Source organism: Procambarus clarkii, chromosome 38 (assembly GCF_040958095.1).
Source record: "Procambarus clarkii isolate CNS0578487 chromosome 38, FALCON_Pclarkii_2.0, whole genome shotgun sequence".
NCBI lineage: Eukaryota > Metazoa > Arthropoda > Malacostraca > Decapoda > Cambaridae > Procambarus > Procambarus clarkii.
In genome coordinates this window covers 23,667,956-23,689,758 of record NC_091187.1, presented here as the reverse complement: position 1 = coordinate 23,689,758, position 21,803 = coordinate 23,667,956, and positions in this window count along the sequence as shown.

Sequence of the window (21,803 nt, the reverse complement as noted above, 5' to 3'; positions counted from 1 at the left end):
TATTATGTTGGACTTCTTCTCTTATATGGCGCTGTGTACCTCTGACGTGGAAATCGGGGCAATGAAGATCGTAGCATTTCCTCTCATTGACTGAGAGTGTGCATAGCTTAGGGTGAAAATATCTACACTCTGTATCAAAACGACATCTGCCTTTCCCTAACCAGTTTCGGCATTTCCGTGGGTGCATGAATGAGCATTCCGTGCCTCTGGGCCCATATCTACACTGTCCTTTTGCATAATACCAGCAAATATTTTCATTTGTGATTGTATTATTCTTGTTTGTACCCGTGCACGACTTGGCTACCTCTGTGTTTTTTGTTCCAACTTTCTCGTTTCTGCATTCATTCTCGGTATTGCCCTTATCTTTCTCCTTGTTGCTTTCGTCTTTCTCATTTGTGTTCTCATTCGTCTCATTTTTTCTCTCCTTATTCATATCACCAGTGTGCTCTACAATATTGCCTTCATTTTTGTGTACCTCGACACTATACCCTTCTACATTGCTACTTTGACTCTCTAAATTCTCAGTCCCTGGGTTGTGTTCAGAGTTCGTTGCTGTCTTTATATACTCTGCATATATTTCTGGTAGTTTTTGTGTGAATTGTAACCTGTGTACTTCAGGAATGTTATTCATTAGTTTGGTGATGTTTTTCCACAACTGTCTGTCTCTTTGACAGATCCAGTAGTTACCTTCCCGGTTTGCATATTGTGTAGGTAATCCTGTACAACTCAGGTGAAACCTTATGTTACAAATGTTACATACAATGCCTACAACACTCTTCCGAAGTGACTTAAGGCAGCCTCCACACACCTCCATGTTGGGTTTGTGATGTTATAATAATATATGCATATATTTAAGTATTATATGTATGTATATATAATATGTATCCAGTATATTTATAATATTACATATGTTTATTTGTTCAAGTTTATGTGGGGGTACTTATCGCCTTGTGGAGAAAATATGGTCGTCTTGGGACCGTCCAGTTGACCGTTGTTTGTCCCAGGTCGGGGGCAGGATGGGCAACCAGGATGTCACTGGTTGCCAGTTACTTGATTTATACACTGATTATGTGCCTGTAATATCCTAAGGGAATTTCTGCTTTCTTCCGGCTTGTAATGTTATTCACTTACTCTATTACTAGTTCCTAGCTCCACTTTCCCGTATTACAGTATATATTGCCAGTATATTATCACTGAGGAAGTACACTGTTACTGCGGGACGTCCTCTACACTGTGTAGGCCTCGTGGCTGTGGTGTAAACAGCCTAGTGTGATGCCTCCTCCACAACTTTACATTTATACTTTTTCTTTGTACAATTCTCTAACACTATCCACTAATTTATATGTTGTGTTACACGTTCCACTTCACTGTTCAACGTATCACTGCTCGCTATATTTGATATATATCGCTTATGCCTGTACACCTGAGCCTGGTGGCACTGACTCACCACGTGGGACCACCTTTATTCTGTATTTAACTCAAATTTCCATTGTTAATTTCTGTATTCTATTTAGCATAGCATAGAGCATAGGGGACTACGAGCATAGGGGCCCCACGAGCATAGGGGCCCCACGAGCATAGGGGACTACGAGCATAGGGGCCCCACGAGCATAGGGGCCCCACGAGCATAGGGGCCCCACGAGCATAGGGGCCCCACGAGCATAGGGGCCCCACGAGCATAGGGGCACCAAGAGCATAGGGGCCCCACGAGCATAGGGTCCCCACGAGCATAGGGGCCCCACGAGCATAGGGGCACCACGAGCATAGGGGCACCACGAGCATAGGGTCCCCACGAGAATAGGGTCCCCAAGAGCATAGGGGCCCCACGAGCATAGGGGCCCCACGAGCATAGGGGCCCCACGAGCATAGGGGCACCACGAGCATAGGGGCCCCACGAGCATAGGGGCCCCACGAGCATAGGGGCCCCACGAGCATAGGGGCCCCACGAGCATAGGGTCCCCACGAGCATAGGGGCCCCACGAGCATAGGGGCCCCACGAGCATAGGACATGCTCATTATGGAAGCAGACTGTTTAAATATTTAGGTCTTGTTGCAAGCACACTTATATAAGTTAACCCAACATCCTGGTGTGGGACTAAATATTATATATTTAAGATATATTTCCAGGTGAATAAACCTTTCAGCTGAAATGAAACGTAATGTTTTGAGTGGAGCACAGAAGAGGAAGAGGAAGAGAGCTGCAGAGGAGAAGGAGAACATTGGAAAACTTCCAAAACTATCATCGTGGCTCAACACAGGTGCAATGACAGCCACTCAAACCATTCCTTCAGATATACCATCCACATCAGCATCCACTCCTGAAGTGTCAGCCACTAGTACTCTTCCTTCAGATATAACATCCACATCAGCATCCACTCCTGCAGTGTCAGCCACTAGTACTCTTCCTTCAGATATAACATCCACATCAGCATCCACTCCTGCAACCATCATCCAGTTTCAGCAGACATGCCATCATTGCTTGTTGCTGCAGCTGGTGACATTTTACAAGAGGAAATACCCAAAGCTGTAACAGTAAAGGAGTTTGTAATCCGAGAGACAGATCCGGGACTGTGGAACATTAATGATACTAACACAATAGATTACTGGATCCGTAGTGGGCCCTCATCATGTTAGAATCATAATAGCAACCTTACAAACTCCAGCAGAATGTATAAAACAGCTGGAGCAGAGAATATGAGGGAAAGGTATTTATCAAACAATGTGTTCAAACGTGAACTGCGGAATAGCGAGTATGTAAAACGTGAATGGCTACTCTATTCACCATCCCAAGGTCGTTTGTACGCATTTGTATGTCGCCTATTGTCCAAGAAAGAATCTACCTTTGCTACAATGGGGTTCAGTGACTGGAAGTCCAGCAATGTTACTGTTGAACATAAAATTGGAGAAGAACATGGAAAGTGCATGACAGCATATATGATAAGGCATAAAGAAACTGGAAGTGAAGATTCTTTATTGCTTGAGCAACATGGCTCAGAGCAGGAATATTGCCATAAAGTGTTGACACGTGTGGTTTCTGTAATTCGCTTTCTTGCCTCAAGAGGTTTGGCATTTTGTGGAGAAAATCACATTATTGGGTCAGCAAAAAATGGCAAATATTTAGGAATATTGGAGCTGCTGAGTGAGTTTGATCCTTTCCTGGAAGATCATCTCAATATATATATGGAAATTTTGGAAAACGGAATCCGTCATATTTATCTGCATATATTTGTGAGGAATTTATTTAATTAATTGGACAACTGGTCCTTTGTACTATTCTTGAATAAGTAAAATAGTCAAAGTATTATTGGTTAAGTGAACATTCCACTCCAGACATCTCGCACACAGATCAACTGACATTTACTGTCTGATACATTAAAGGCTGGGAGTCTGTGCAACGTTTCTTGATGTTCATCTCCATCTTTTCTCACGGAGCAAAGGATCTAACAGACACTGTCGTGGATTTTCTTAATGAGAACAAAATTCCACTATCAAACTACGGTAGTCAGTCATACGATAATGTCTCAAATATGTCTGGACGATATATTGGACTGCCAACACGGATTCATCAACTCAATGAGTTTGTCATCTATGTCCCCTGTGCTGGACACAGCCCGAACTTGGTGGGAGTAGAAGAAGCAGAGTTGTCTACTGACTCAAATTCTTTCACTTTGTTCAGCATCTGTTTTCAATTTTTGTTCTTTCTACTCATCCTGGAATGTTTTGACATCATCTTTAGAAATGATTTTGTGGTGAAGCGTCTGTGTGAGAGACGATGGTCAGCACATAGTGATGCTGTTCATGCTCTGTATGGGAGGTTTAGAGAATATAAAACAGGCGCTGGGTTCTCTATCAGCTGACAATGAACAGCAAGTGAATACAAGGCGAGAGGCAGAAGGATTGAGCAAAATAATGGAAAACCTGGAAATAATCTTTCTAATAATTCTTTGGAATGACATGCTAGAAAGAATAAACAAAACTAACAAGATCCTACAATTAAAGGATGCTATCTTAAGAGGTTATCTTTTATGATTTCGGGTGTTAGCGTCGCCGCGACCCGGTCCTCGACTGGGCCTCCTTTTTGTTACACATCCCCAGGAAGCAGCCCGTAGGAGCTAACTCCCAGGTACCTATTTACTGCTTGGTGAACAGGTGCATCATAGTGAAAGAAACTCATTTGTTTCCGCCTCCGCCGGGCATCAAACCCGGAACCTTAGGACTACGAATCCCGAGCGTTGTCCACTCAGCTGTCTGGTCCGTGAACAAGAATGTGAACATCCTTGTTGCCACGAATCTTCTTGAGTCTATAAAATCTATCTTCAGGAAACTAGAGACAAACTTAGTGAATATAAACTCAAGTCAGGAGTATGTGTCCAGATACAGATTACAGTGATGGGAAAAAACGGGAAGGAAAACGAGGTGTGCGTCTCAGTAGATATGACGGATCAACAGAAGAAGAACTTCTAATGAAAACCCACAAATTCAAGGTGGAAACTTTCCTCCCTATTCTGGACACTAATCTTTGAACTGACAAAACGTGCAGAGGCTTATTCACAGATTGGAAATATGTTTTCTTTCTTCAGTGAATTGAAAACCATTGCTTCTGATGCACTAAATATATGTTTAATATTATCGACCATTTACTTAATATTCCTGTGTGTGTGGTTGTCATAGGGGCCCCAGCACTCTGGTTGTCCCAGGGGCCCATAATGCTGTTAAGACGGCCCTGATCTCAGTAAGACTAACTGGACCGACTCCGACCAGCCTATGGCTGTCCCATACCCCTGACTACTTCCCCTGCAATGTTGAGTGAGATTAGCCACAAGCGTCAGGTCTCCAGCCTTGGCTAGACAGAGATACTCTCTCTTATAGATATAAATACTAGATGGGTCTCCCCTCCTTACCTCATCTTCTGCTCCATTCTCTCCCTTCCCTCTCATGTCTCTCTCCCAATCTCCTATCCCTCTCTCTTCCTTTATCTCCCTCTCCACATTTTACCCCCTTCCCCTCAACATCGTCCCCACTCACATTCCCCTCAATCTCCACCTTTCTCCCATTCTCCCTTAAAATCTCCCCCACCCCATTCACCCCTCTCCACTTTTCTTCCTCTCTCTCCTTCCTTCTGAAAAACCGCGGGGTTTTTCATCTAGGATATTACAAAACATTACGACATAATTACTGCTATTAACTTAATCTATGAGGATAGATATAATTGTTTTAGGCACTTAACACTCCACACACTATTTTCCCCCACAACTTCACTACAACACTGTCCACACACCTGCCAGTCTACCATACAGCAGGGAAAGTTACACTTAACACTTTCTTCACCGATAACTTCACTACAACACTGGCCACACACCTGCCAGTCCACCATATAGCAGAGAAAGGTTAACGTAACACAACAACCTGGTAGTTCACTACACAGTGGCCAGCTTCAGGTTCCACAACACAACACAACAACCTGGTAGTTCACTACACAGTGGCCAGCTTCAGGTTCCTCAACACAACAACCTGGTAGTTCACTACACAGTGGCCAGCTTCAGGTTCCTCAACACAACAACCTGGTAGTTCACTACACAGTGGCCAGCTTCAGGTTCCACAACACAACACAACAACCTGGTAGTTCACTACACAGTGGCCAGCTTCAGGTTCCTCAACACAACAACCTGGTAGTTCACTACACAGTGGCCAGCTTCAGGTTCCTCAACACAACACAACAACCTGGTAGTTCACTACACAGTGGCCAGCTTCAGGTTCCTCAACACAACAACCTGGTAGTTCACTACACAGTGGCCAGCTTCAGGTTCCTCAACACAACACAACAACCTGGTAGTTCACTACACAGTGGCCAGCTTCAGGTTCCTCAACACAACAACCTGGTAGTTCACTACACAGTGGCCAGCTTCAGGTTCCTCAACACAACAACCTGGTAGTTCACTACACAGTGGCCAGCTTCAGGTTCCTCAACACAACAACCTGGTAGTTCACTACACAGTGGCCAGCTTCAGGTTCCTCAACACAACAACCTGGTAGTTCACTACACAGTGACCAGCTTCAGGTTCCTCAACACAACAACCTGGTAGTTCACTACACAGTGACCAGCTTCAGGTTCCTCAACACAACACAACAACCTGGTAGTTCACTACACAGTGGCCAGCTTCAGGTTCCTCAACACAACAACCTGGTAGTTCACTACACAGTGGCCAGCTTCAGGTTCCTCAACACAACAACCTGGTAGTTCACTACACAGTGACCAGCTTCAGGTTCCTCAACACAACAACCTGGTAGTTCACTACACAGTGGCCAGCTTCAGGTTCCTCAACACAACAACCTGGTAGTTCACTACACAGTGACCAGCTTCAGGTTCCTCAACACAACACAACAACCTGGTAGTTCACTACACAGTGGCCAGCTTCAGGTTCCTCAACACAACAACCTGGTAGTTCACTACACAGTGGCCAGCTTCAGGTTCCTCAACACAACAACCTGGTAGTTCACTACACAGTGACCAGCTTCAGGTTCCTCAACACAACACAACAACCTGGTAGTTCACTACACAGTGACCAGCTTCAGGTTCCTCAACACAACAACCTGGTAGTTCACTACACAGTGACCAGCTTCAGGTTCCTCAACACAACAACCTGGTAGTTCACTACACAGTGGCCAGCTTCAGGTTCCTCAACACAACAACCTGGTAGTTCACTACACAGTGGCCAGCTTCAGGTTCCTCAACACAACACAACAACCTGGTAGTTCACTACACAGTGACCAGCTTCAGGTTCCTCAACACAACAACCTGGTAGTTCACTACACAGTGGCCAGCTTCAGGTTCCTCAACACAACACAACAACCTGGTAGTTCACTACACAGTGGCCAGCTTCAGGTTCCTCAACACAACACAACAACCTGGTAGTTCACTACACAGTGGCCAGCTTCAGGTTCCTCAACACAACAACCTGGTAGTTCACTACACAGTGACCAGCTTCAGGTTCCTCAACACAACAACCTGGTAGTTCACTACACAGTGGCCAGCTTCAGGTTCCTCAACACAACACAACAACCTGGTAGTTCACTACACAGTGGCCAGCTTCAGGTTCCTCAACACAACACAACAACCTGGTAGTTCACTACACAGTTGCCAGCTTCAGGTTCCTCAACACAACAACCTGGTAGTTCACTACACAGTGACCAGCTTCAGGTTCCTCAACACAACAACCTGGTAGTTCACTACACAGTGGCCAGCTTCAGGTTCCTCAACACAACACAACAACCTGGTAGTTCACTACACAGTGACCAGCTTCAGGTTCCTCAACACAACACAACAATATGGTAGTTCACTACACAGTGGCCAGCTTCAGGTTCCTCAACACAACACAACAACCTGGTAGTTCACTACACAGTGGCCAGCTTCAGGTTCCTCAACACAACAACCTGGTAGTTCACTACACAGTGACCAGCTTCAGGTTCCTCAACACAACAACCTGGTAGTTCACTACACAGTGGCCAGCTTCAGGTTCCTCAACACAACAACCTGGTAGTTCACTACACAGTGACCAGCTTCAGGTTCCTCAACACAACAACCTGGTAGTTCACTACACAGTGGCCAGCTTCAGGTTCCTCAACACAACACAACAACCTGGTAGTTCACTACACAGTGACCAGCTTCAGGTTCCTCAACACAACAACCTGGTAGTTCACTACACAGTGGCCAGCTTCAGGTTCCTCAACACAACACAACAACCTGGTAGTTCACTACACAGTGGCCAGCTTCAGGTTCCTCAACACAACAACCTGGTAGTTCACTACACAGTGGCCAGCTTCAGGTTCCTCAACACAACACAACAACCTGGTAGTTCACTACACAATGGCCAGCTTCAGGTTCCTCAACACAACAACCTGGTAGTTCACTACACAATGGCCAGCTTCAGGTTCCTCAACACAACACAACAACCTGGTAGTTCACTACACAGTGGCCAGCTTCAGGTTCCTCAACACAACACAACAACCTGGTAGTTCACTACACAGTGGCCAGCTTCAGGTTCCTCAACACAACACAACAACCTGGTAGTTCACTACACAGTGGCCAGCTTCAGGTTCCTCAACACAACAACCTGGTAGTTCACTACACAGTGGCCAGCTTCAGGTTCCACAACACAACACAACAACCTGGTAGTTCACAACACAGTGACCAGCTTCAGGTTCCACAACACAACAACCTGGTAGTTCACTACACAGTGGCCAGCTTCAGGTTCCTCAACACAACACAACAACCTGGTAGTTCACTACACAGTGGCCAGCTTCAGGTTCCTCAACACAACACAACAACCTGGTAGTTCACTACACAGTGACCAGCTTCAGGTTCCTCAACACAACAACCTGCTAGTTCACTACACAATGGCCAGCTTCAGGTTCCTCAACACAACAACCTGGTAGTTCACTACACAGTGACCAGCTTCAGGTTCCTCAACACAACAACCTGGTAGTTCACTACACAGTGGCCAGCTTCAGGTTCCTCAACACAACACAACAACCTGGTAGTTCACTACACAGTGGCCAGCTTCAGGTTCCTCAACACAACACAACAACCTGGTAGTTCACTACACAGTGGCCAGCTTCAGGTTCCTCAACACAACACAACAACCTGGTAGTTCACTACACAGTGACCAGCTTCAGGTTCCTCAACACAACACAACAACCTGGTAGTTCACTACACAGTGGCCAGCTTCAGGTTCCTCAACACAACACAACAACCTGGTAGTTCACTACACAGTGGCCAGCTTCAGGTTCCTCAACACAACAACCTGGTAGTTCACTACACAGTGGCCAGCTTCAGGTTCCTCAACACAACACAACAACCTGGTAGTTCACTACACAGTGACCAGCTTCAGGTTCCTCAACACAACAACCTGGTAGTTCACTACACAGTGGCCAGCTTCAGGTTCCTCAACACAACACAACAACCTGGTAGTTCACTACACAGTGGCCAGCTTCAGGTTCCTCAACACAACAACCTGGTAGTTCACTACACAGTGACCAGCTTCAGGTTCCTCAACACAACAACCTGGTAGTTCACTACACAGTGGCCAGCTTCAGGTTCCTCAACACAACAACCTGGTAGTTCACTACACAGTGGCCAGCTTCAGGTTCCTCAACACAACACAACAACCTGGTAGTTCACTACACAGTGACCAGCTTCAGGTTCCTCAACACAACACAACAACCTGGTAGTTCACTACACAGTGACCAGCTTCAGGTTCCTCAACACAACACAACAATATGGTAGTTCACTACACAGTGACCAGCTTCAGGTTCCTCAACACAACACAACAATATGGTAGTTCACTACACAGTGGCCAGCTTCAGGTTCCTCAACACAACACAACAACCTGGTAGTTCACTACACAGTGGCCAGCTTCAGGTTCCTCAACACAACAACCTGGTAGTTCACTACACAGTGGCCAGCTTCAGGTTCCTCAACACAACAACCTGGTAGTTCACTACACAGTGGCCAGCTTCAGGTTCCTCAACACAACAACCTGCTAGTTCACTACACAGTGGCCAGCTTCAGGTTCCTCAACACAACACAACAACCTGGTAGTTCACTACACAGTGGCCAGCTTCAGGTTCCTCAACACAACAACCTGGTAGTTCACTACACAGTGGCCAGCTTCAGGTTCCTCAACACAACACAACAACCTGGTAGTTCACTACACAGTGGCCAGCTTCAGGTTCCTCAACACAACAACCTGGTAGTTCACTACACAGTTGCCAGCTTCAGGTTCCTCAACACAACAACCTGGTAGTTCACTACACAGTGACCAGCTTCAGGTTCCACAACACAACAACCTGGTAGTTCACTACACAGTGGCCAGCTTCAGGTTCCTCAACACAACAACCTGGTAGTTCACTACACAGTGGCCAGCTTCAGGTTCCTCAACACAACAACCTGGTAGTTCACTACACAGTGGCCAGCTTCAGGTTCCTCAACACAACACAACAACCTGGTAGTTCACTACACAGTGGCCAGCTTCAGGTTCCTCAACACAACAACCTGGTAGTTCACTACACAGTGGCCAGCTTCAGGTTCCTCAACACAACAACCTGGTAGTTCACTACACAGTGGCCAGCTTCAGGTTCCTCAACACAACAACCTGGTAGTTCACTACACAGTGGCCAGCTTCAGGTTCCTCAACACAACAACCTGGTAGTTCACTACACAGTGGCCAGCTTCAGGTTCCTCAACACAACACAACAACCTGGTAGTTCACTACACAGTGACCAGCTTCAGGTTCCTCAACACAACAACCTGGTAGTTCACTACACAGTGGCCAGCTTCAGGTTCCTCAACACAACACAACAACCTGGTAGTTCACTACACAGTGGCCAGCTTCAGGTTCCTCAACACAACACAACAACCTGGTAGTTCACTACACAGTGGCCAGCTTCAGGTTCCTCAACACAACAACCTGGTAGTTCACTACACAGTGGCCAGCTTCAGGTTCCACAACACAACAACCTGGTAGTTCACTACACAGTGGCCAGCTTCAGGTTCCTCAACACAACAACCTGCTAGTTCACTACACAGTGGCCAGCTTCAGGTTCCTCAACACAACAACCTGGTAGTTCACTACACAGTGGCCAGCTTCAGGTTCCTCAACACAACACAACAACCTGGTAGTTCACTACACAGTGACCAGCTTCAGGTTCCTCAACACAACAACCTGGTAGTTCACTACACAGTGGCCAGCTTCAGGTTCCTCAACACAACAACCTGGTAGTTCACTACACAGTGGCCAGCTTCAGGTTCCTCAACACAACAACCTGGTAGTTCACTACACAGTGACCAGCTTCAGGTTCCTCAACACAACAACCTGGTAGTTCACTACACAGTGACCAGCTTCAGGTTCCTCAACACAACACAACAACCTGGTAGTTCACTACACAGTGGCCAGCTTCAGGTTCCTCAACACAACAACCTGGTAGTTCACTACACAGTGGCCAGCTTCAGGTTCCTCAACACAACAACCTGGTAGTTCACTACACAGTGGCCAGCTTCAGGTTCCTCAACACAACAACCTGGTAGTTCACTACACAGTGGCCAGCTTCAGGTTCCACAACACAACAACCTGGTAGTTCACTACACAGTGGCCAGCTTCAGGTTCCTCAACACAACAACCTGCTAGTTCACTACACAGTGGCCAGCTTCAGGTTCCTCAACACAACACAACAACCTGGTAGTTCACTACACAGTGGCCAGCTTCAGGTTCCTCAACACAACAACCTGGTAGTTCACTACACAGTGACCAGCTTCAGGTTCCTCAACACAACAACCTGGTAGTTCACTACACAGTGGCCAGCTTCAGGTTCCACAACACACTGAGGAACCATCAATAACAACTGGGAAGTGTGGAAGTTCACCATTCGCCAGAGACTGATAACAGTGATAGCGATAATGGCTGATAATGCTGGCTGCATATTACCCACAAGTGCAACATCACGTGTTGTGGAGTTATGACGTTATTATGTATTATATTATATGGGAAATATTTAAAGTTAAAAATATACAAAGATTTAAATGATATCAGTAAACGTCAGTAGCTTACACGTTCCTTATGGTGAGGACGTGTGTAGGTATGTGTCTTATCAGTCGTGTTGGTGTTTATCTTATCTGTCTCCCACCATGACCAGGGCTCCCACGCTGGGCGCTCCCACAGTGTGTATGTCTCCCACCATGACCAGGGCTCCCATGTTGGGCGCTCCCACAGTGTGTATGTCTCCCACCATGACCAGGGCTCCCACAGTGTGTATGTCTCCCACCATGACCAGGGCTCCCACAGTGTGTATGTCTCCCACCATGACCAGGGCTCCCACGCTGGGCGCTCCCACAGTGTGTATGTCTCCCACCATGACCAGGGCTCCCACGCTGGGCGCTCCCACAGTGTGTATGTCTCCCACCATGACCAGGGCTCCCACGCTGGGCGCTCCCACAGTGTGTAGGTCTCCCACCATGACCAGGGCTCCCACGCTGGGCGCTCCCACAGTGTGTATGTCTCCCACCATGACCACGGCTCCCACGCTGGGCGCTCCCACAGTGTGTATGTCTCCCACCATGACCAGGGCTCCCACGCTGGGCGCTCCCACAGTGTGTATGTCTCGACCCCATGACCAGGGCTCCCACAGTGTGTATGTCTCCCACCATGACCAGGGCTCCCACGTTGGGCGCTCCCACAGTGTGTATGTCGCCCACCATGACCAGGGCTCCCACAGTGTGTATGTCTCCCACCATGACCAGGGCTCCCACGCTGGGCGCTCCCACAGTGTGTATGTCTCCCACCATGACCAGGGCTCCCACGTTGGGCACTCCCACAGTGTGTATGTCTCCCACCATGACCAGGGCTCCCACGCTGGGCGCTCCCACAGTGTGTATGTCTCCAACCATGACCAGGGCTCCCACGCTGGGCGCTCCCACAGTGTGTATGTCTCCCACCATGACCAGGGCTCCCACGCTGGGTGCTCCCACAGTGAGTATGTCTCCCTCCATGACCAGGGCTCCCACGCTGGGCGCTCCCACAGTGTGTATGTCTCCCACCATGACCAGGGCTCCGACGCTGGGTGCTCCCACAGTGTGTATGTCTCCCACCATGAGCAGGGCTCCCACGCTGGGCGCTCCCACGGTGTGTATGTCTCCCACCATGACCAGGGCTCCCACGCTGGGCGCTCCCACAGTGTGTATGTCTCCCACCATGACCAGGGCTCCCACGCTGAGAGCTCCCACAGTGTGTAGGTCTCCCACCATGACCAGGGCTCCCATGCTGGGCGGTCCCACAGTGTGTATGTCTCCCACCATGACCAGGGCTCCCACGCTGGGCGCTCCCACAGTGTGTATGTCTCCCACCATGACCAGGGTTCCCACAGTGTGTATGTCTCCCACCATGACCAGGGCTCCCACAGTGTGTATGTCTCCCACCATGACCAGGGCTCCCACAGTGTGTATGTCTCCCACCATGTCCAGGGCTCCCACGCTGGGCGCTCCCACAGTGTGTATGTCTCCCACCATGACCAGGGCTCCAACGCTGGGCGCTCCCACAGTGTGTATGTCTCCCTCCATGACCAGGGCTCCCACGCTGGGCGCTCCCACAGTGTGTATGTCTACCACCATGACCAGGGCTCCCACGCTGGGCGCTCCCACAGTGTGTATGTCTCCCACCATGACCAGGGCTCCCTCGCTGGGCGCTCACACAGTGTGCGTGTCTCCAACTATGACCAGGGCTCCCACGCTGGGCGCTCCCACAGTGTGCGTGTCTCCCACCATGACCAGGGCTCCCACGCTGGGCGCTCCCACAGTGTGTATGTCTCCCACCATGACCAGGGCTCCACGCTGGGCGCTCAAACAGTGTGTATGTCTTCCACCATGACCAGGGCTCCCACGCTGGGTGCTCCCACAGTGTGTATGTCTCCCCCAATGACCAGGGCTCCCACGCTGGGTGCTCCCACAGTGTGTATGTCTCCCACCATGACCAGGGCTCCCACGCTGGGCGCTCCCACAGTGTGCGTGTCTCCCACTATGACCAGGGCTCCCACGCTGGGCGCTCCCACAGTGTGCGTGTCTCCCACCATGACCAGGGCTCCCACGCTGGGCGCTCTCACAGTGTGCGTGTCTCCCACCATAACCAGGGCTCCCACGCTGGGCGCTCCCACAGTGTGTATGTCTCCCACCATGACCAGGGCTCCCACGCTGGGCGCTCCCACAGTGTGCATGTCTCCCACTATGACCAGGGCTCTCACGCTGTGCACTCCCACAGTGCGTATGTCTCCCACTATGACCAGGGCTCCCACAGTGTGCGTGTCTCCCACCATGACCAGGGCTCCCACGCTGGGCGCTCCCACAGTGTGCGTGTCTCCCACCATGACCAGGGCTCTCACGCTGGGAGCTCCCACCATGACCAGGGCTTCCACGCTGGGCGCTCCCATAGTGTGTATGTCACCCACTATGACCAGGGCTCCCACGCAGGGCGCTCCCACAGTGTGCGTGTCTCCCACCATGACCAAGGCTCCCACGCTGGGCGCTCCCACAGTGTGTATGTCTCCCACCATGACCAGGGCTCCCACGCTGGGTGCTCCCACAGTGTGAATGTCTCCCACCATGACCAGGGCTCCCACGCTGGGTGCTCCCACAGTGTGTATGTCTCCCACCATGACCAGGGCTCCCACGCTGGGCGCTCCCACGGTGTGTATGTCTCCCACCATGACCAGGGCTCCCACGCTGGGCGCTCCCACAGTGTGTATGTCTCCCACCATGACCAGGGCTCCCACGCTGGGCGCTCCCACAGTGTGTATGTCTCCCACCATGACCAGGGCTCCCACGCTGGGCGCTCCCACAGTGTGTATGTCTCCCACAATGACCAGGGCTCCCACAGTGTGTATGTCTCCCACCATGACCAGGGCTCCCACAGTGTGTATGTCTCCCACCATGACCAGGGCTCCCACGCTGGGAGCTCCCACAGTGTGTATGTCTCCCACCATGACCAGGGCTCCAACGCTGGGCGCTCCCACAGTGTGTATGTCTCCCTCCATGACCAGGGCTCCCACGCTGGGCGCTCCCACAGTGTGTATGTCTCCCACCATGACCAGGGCTCCCTCGCTGGGCGCTCACACAGTGTGTATGTCTCCCACAATGACCTGGGCTCCCACGCTGGGCGCTCCCACAGTGTGTATGTCTCCCCCTATGACCAGGGCTCCCACGCTGGGCGCTCCCACGGTGTGTATGTCTCCCACCATGACCAGGGCTCCCACTGTGTGTATGTCTTCCACTATGACCAGGGCTCCCACAGTGTGTATGTCTCCCACCATGACCTGGGCTCCCACGCTGGGTGCTCCCACAGTGTGTATGTCTCCCATAATGACCAAGGCTCCCACGCTGGGCGCTCCCACAGTGTGTATGTCTCCCACCATGACCAGGGCTCCCACGCTGGGCGCTCAAACAGTGTGTATGTCTTCCACCATGACCAGGGCTCCCACGCTGGGTGCTCCCACAGTGTGTATGTCTCCCCCAATGACCAGGGCTCCCACGCTGGGTGCTCCCACAGTGTGTATGTCTCCCACCATGACCAGGGCTCCCACGCTGGGCGCTCCCACAGTGTGCGTGTCTCCCACTATGACCAGGGCTTCCACGCTGGGCGCTCCCACAGTGTGTATGTCTCCCTCCATGACCAGGGCTCCCACGCTGGGCGCTCCCACAGTGTGCATGTCTCCCACTATGACCAGGGCTCTCACGCTGGGCACTCCCACAGTGCGTATGTCTCCCACTATGACCAGGGCTCCCACAGTGTGCGTGTCTCCCACCATGACCAGGGCTCCCACGCTGGGCGCTCCCACAGTGTGCGTGTCTCCCACCATGACCAGGGCTCTCACGCTGGGCGCTCCCACAGTGTGCGTGTCTCCCACCATGACCAGGGCTTCCACGCTGGGCGCTCCCATAGTGTGTATGTCACCCACTATGACCAGGGCTCCCACGCAGGGCGCTCCCACAGTGTGCGTGTCTCCCACCATGACCAAGGCTCCCACGCAGGGCGCTCCCACAGTGTGTATGTCTCCTACCATGACCAGGGCTCCCACGCTGGGTGCTCCCACAGTGTGAATGTCTCCCACCATGACCAGGGCTCCCACGCTGGGTGCTCCCACAGTGTGTATGTCTCCCACCATGACCAGGGCTCCCACGCTGGGCGCTCCCACGGTGTGTATGTCTCCCACCATGACCAGGGCTCCCACGCTGGGCGCTCCCACAGTGTGTATGTCTCCCACCATGACCAGGGCTCCCACGCTGGGCGCTCCCACAGTGTGTAGGTCTCCCACCATGACCAGGGCTCCCATGCTGGGCCCTCCCACAGTGTGTATGTCTCCCATTATGACCAGGGCTCCCACGCTGGGCGCTCCCACAGTGTGTATGTCTCCCACCATGACCAGGGCTCCCACAGTGTGTATGTCTCCCACCATGACCAGGGCTCCCACAGTGTGTATGTCTCCCACCATGACCAGGGCTCCCACAGTGTGTATGTCTCCCACCATGACCAGGGCTCCCACGCTGGGCGCTCCCACAGTGTGTATGTCTCCCACCATGACCAAGGCTCCAACGCTGGGCGCTCCCACAGTGTGTATGTCTCCCTCCATGACGAGGGCTCCCACGCTGGGCGCTCCCACAGTGTGTATGTCTACCACCATGACCAGGGCTCCCACGCTGGGCGCTCCCACAGTGTGTATGTCTCCCACCATGACCAGGGCTCCCTCGCTGGGCGCTCACACAGTGTGTATGTCTCCCACAATGACCTGGGCTCCCACGCTGGGCGCTCCCACAGTGTGTATGTCTCCCCCTATGACCAGGGCTCCCACGCTGGGCGCTCCCACGGTGTGTATGTCTCCCACCATGACCAGGGCTCCCACTGTGTGTATGTCTTCCACTATGACCAGGGCTCCCACAGTGTGTATGTCTCCCACCATGACCTGGGCTCCCACGCTGGGTGCTCCCACAGTGTGTATGTCTCCCATAATGACCAAGGCTCCCACGCTGGGCGCTCCCACAGTGTGTATGTCTCCCACCATGACCAGGGCTCCAACGCTGGGCGCTCAAACAGTGTGTATGTCTTCCACCATGACCAGGGCTCCCACGCTGGGTGCTCCCACAGTGTGTATGTCTCCCCCAATGACCAGGGCTCCCACGCTGGGTGCTCCCACAGTGTGTATGTCTCCCACCATGACCAGGGCTCCCACGCTGGGCGCTCCCACAGTGTGCGTGTCTCCCACTATGACCAGGGCTCCCACGCTGGGCGCTCCCACAGTGTGTATGTCTCCCACCATGACCAGGGCTCCCACGCTGGGCGCTCCCACAGTGTGCATGTCTCCCACTATGACCAGGGCTCTCACGCCGGGCACTCCCACAGTGCGTATGTCTCCCACTATGACCAGGGCTCCCACAGTGTGCGTGTCTCCCACCATGACCAGGGCTCCCACGCTGGGCGCTCCCACAGTGTGCGTGTCTCCCACCATGACCAGGGCTCTCACGCTGGGCGCTCCCACAGTGTGCGTGTCTCCCACCATGACCAGGGCTTCCACGCTGGGTGCTCCCATAGTGTGTATGTCACCCACTATGACTAGGGCTCCCACGCAGGGCGCTCCCACAGTGTGAGTGTCTCCCACCATGACCAAGGCTCCCACGCTGGGCGCTCCCACAGTGTGTATGTCTCCCACCATGACCAGGGCTCCCACGCTGGGTGCTCCCACAGTGTGAATGTCTCCCACCATGACCAGGGCTCCCACGCTGGGTGCTCCCACAGTGTGTATGTCTCCCACCATGACCAGGGCCCCCACGCTGGGCGCTCCCACAGTGTGTATGTCTCCCACCATGACCAGGGCTCCCACGCTGGGCGCTCCCACAGTGTGTATGTCTCCCACAATGACCAGGGCTCCCACAGTGTGTATGTCTCCCACCATGACCAGGGCTCCCACAGTGTGTATGTCTCCCACCATGACCAGGGCTCCCACGCTGGGAGCTCCCACGGTGTGTATGTCTCCCACCATGACCAGGGCTCCCACGCTGGGCGCTCCCACAGTGTGTATGTCTCCCACCATGACCAGGGCTCCCACGCGTGGCGCTCCCACAGTGTGTAGGTCTCCCACCATGATCAGGGCTCCCACGCTGGGCGCTCCCACAGTGTGTAGGTCTCCCACCATGACCAGGGCTCCCATGCTGGGCGCTCCCACAGTGTGTATGTCTCCCACCATGACTCCCACGCTGGGCGCTCCCACAGTGTGTATGTCTCCCACCATGACCAGGGCTCCCACGCTGGGCGCTCCCACAGTGTGTATGTCTACCACCATGACCAGGGCTCCCACGCTGGGCGCTCCCACAGTGTGTATGTCTCCCACCATGACCAGGGCTCCCTCGCTGGGCGCTCACACAGTGTGCGCTCTGTGTGAGCGCAGTCACACTGCGCATCGCAGTAGCATCGTCTCGCTCGCAGTCACACTGCGAGCGAGACGATGCTACTCTTGCAACGATGCTGATTGGTTTGAAGTAGTGGCCCTAAGGCAAATTCAGGTAAATATGAAGACGTTGGACTTGACGGTGTGAGAATAGCTTGAGCTGCTTCAACTCTACGTGTGTAATTTATATCGCAATAAATTTATTTTAATTTCAAAACAAGAAATACATTTTGAAATAAATTTATTTCAATATTAAAACATTAGTAGCCAAATATAAACAGATCTAACAGAGAACTGTAGTAAGGTCAGGTTCAGTCTCGTGTCCTGTATACAACACTGCTGTACAGTGTAGAATAATTATCTCTGAGAGTATTACATGTAACACAGGCCCAGAGGAATCTTTACCAACCTTCCTTTCTCTCTCATAATTTTATAATTTCATCACGAAATTCATAAACTGTTTTGTCTTTTAAGGCAATCAGAAATCCTTTGATTGTAAAATATTTGTTTTGTCTTAAATCCTGTTGATAATATGACGGTTAGAGCACTAGTTCTTGGTCTGGTCTGGGACAGGCAGCCATCTCTGGGACACCCAGCATCTTGCCACAGGGTATCCCAGCCATCTCTGGGACACCCAGCATCTTGCCACAGGGTATCCCAGCCATCTCTGGGACACCCAGCATCTTGCCACAGAGTATCCCAGCCATCTCTGGGACACCCAGCATCTTGCCACAGAGTATCCCAGCCATCTCTGGGACACCCAGCATCTTGCCACAGGGTATCCCAGCCATCTCTGGGACACCCAGCATCTTGCCACAGGGTATCCCAGCCATCTCTGGGACACCCAGCATCTTGCCACAGAGTATCCCAGCCATCTCTGGGACACCCAGCATCTTGCCACAGAGTATCCCAGCCATCTCTGGGACACCCAGCATCTTGCCACAGAGTATCCCAGCCATCTCTGGGGCACCCAGCTTCTTGCCACAGGGTATCCCAGAAATCTCTGGGACACCCAGCATCTTGCCACAGAGTATCCCAGCCATCTCTGGGACACCTAGCATCTTGCCACAGAGTATCCCAGCCATCTCTGGGACACCCAGCATCTTGCCACAGAGTATCCCAGCCATCTCTGGGACACCTAGCATCTTGCCACAGGGTATCCCAGCCATCTCTGGGACACCTAGCATCTTGCCACAGGGTATCCCAGCCATCTCTGGGACACCTAGCATCTTGCCACAGAGTATCCCAGCCATCTCTGGGACACCCAGCATCTTGCCACAGAGTATCCCAGCCATCTCTGGGACACCCAGCATCTTGCCACAGGGTATCCCAGCCATCTCTGGGGCACCTAGCATCTTGCCACAGAGTATCCCAGCCATCTCTGGGACACCCAGCATCTTGCCACAGGGTATCCCAGCCATCTCTGGGACACCCAGCATCTTGCCTCAGAGTATCCCAGCCATCTCTGGGGCACCCAGCATCTTGCCACAGAGTATCCCAGCCATCTCTGGGACACCCAGCATCTTGCCACAGAGTATCCCAGCCATCTCTGGGACACCCAGCATCTTGCCACAGAGTATCCCAGCCATCTCTGGGGCACCCAGCATCTTGCCACAGGGTATCCCAGCCATCTCTGGGACACCCAGCATCTTGCCACAGAGTATCCCAGCCATCTCTGGGACACCCAGCATCTTGCCACAGAGTATCCCAGCCATCTCTGGGACACACAGCATCTTGCCACAGAGTATCCCAATGACAGATGTAATTTGGAATGCTTTAACGTGACAATTCCAACCAGGCATAACTTCTTCTATTAGTTTTTTAGAAGGATTCTCTCTCCCCTTCCTTACCTAACACTGACATGACAGATGGAAAAAAAGAGTAATTGAAACTGTTTTGATAGACATTACACTTAAGTTTTGTGTTGACAGTTACAATATTTGATGCATGAATAGTATCAATTTTTCTGTTAAACAGACACTCAAAGCTTTTCCAGGTCAGCAATAGTGACTTTCTGCCAGTTTAAATATTTTAAGGCTGGTTACTATTCTCACTGTCAGCAGCAACAGTTTGATAGTGAGGTATAGTGAAGGTGTGAATGACAGGAAAATGTCAGGATAGGTTGTCACAATCACTGAGTCTTATACCCTGAGATGTGACCAGTTAGGTCACCATCAATCGGAAAATTTTCAAAATGAGACTGTCCTCTCCAGTCATTTAAAGTAAGCCAAAGTAATATTAAACTGAGCATTGACAGTATTGACCAGCATATGCAAATGTTTTGTTAAATTTTAAAAGGCTAAATCTTCTTGTAACGATTTTAAGTTTTTCTTAATTTATTAAGAATTTTTTTTTTATCTACATGGTTTATATATACGGTAAACAAGACAGGTCTCAGGCCAGAGCCCTGAGGACCATTGGCAACTATGGAAATGTTGCACTTGAGTGTTGTATCAACATGGTTTATATATACGGTAAACAAGACAGGTCTCAGGCCAGAGTCCTAAGGACCATTGACAACGTTTACCACTCGGATTTGTCTTACTGTTTCTGTTGAAAAAGTCATATCATAGCCACTAGCAAGTTAATACCTCCAAACAAGAGGCCTCAGAGAATGAGTGAAAATAAAAGTGTTTATATTGTTTAAAGTTATATGTTACTGTATTTCAAATAATGCATGTATTAACTTTAATAGTTGTAGTACTTTACTATATAAAATATAGTACAGTACTACTTACAGTATCAAAGCAGGCGTACATATGGTAGTTTCTTTACTAAAGAAATTGTTCATTTAAGTGTGTAGAAGGACACTTACTGTATTAAACTACTTGCACAGTAAGCTGCTTACTGTACAAAAGATCTTGTACAGTACGTTACTTACTGTAATAAAGTAAGTGCCCAAAAGACTAGCTACTGTATTAGAGCAAGTTTACAATAGGATACTGATAATATGAAAGTACATATACGGTACGCTGCTTAATGCATAATTGTAAGTTACAGTCGGCAACTTACTGTATTTAGTTGTACATTAAGCAACTTACAATAACACAGGTGTATATATGCTCCTGCTTGATCTTGAGGATAATAAGGTTAAGACAGACTAAAGTCAGACAAAAATTCCCAATGCCTAAAATCCCTAAAATGTTACAATAACTAAGATCTCGTAACAAATAAAGACCCAAAACTAATAATAGTAATCCCAAACAATAGTAAAGAAAGTCATATTAATAATAATAAAGTGTAGAAAACGCTAATAAATCAATTACATACCAAAACATTCATAAAATCAGGAGACAAATGCTTATCTATACCATCCACTACAGACTGGAAGGCTGCTTATCTATACCTTCCACTACAGACTGGAAGGCTGCTTATCTATACCTTCCACTACAGACTGGAAGGCTGCTTATCTATACCTTCCACTACAGACTGGAAGGCTGCTTATCTATACCTTCTACTACAGACTGGAAGGCAGCTTATCTATACCTTCCACTACAGACTGGAAGGCTGCTTATCTATACCTTCCTCTACAGACTGGAAGGCTGCTTATCTATACCTTCCACTACAGACTGGAAGGCTGCTTATCTATACCTTCCACTACAGACTGGAAGGCTGCTTATCTATACCTTCCACTACAGACTGGAAGGCTGCTTATCTATACCTTCCACTACAGACTGGAAGGCTGCTTATCTATACCTTCCACTACAGACAGGAAGGCTGCTTATCTATACCTTCCACTACAGACTGGAAGGCTGCTTATCTATACCTTCCACTACAGACTGGAAGGCTGCTTATCTATACCATCCACTACAGACTGGAAGGCTGCT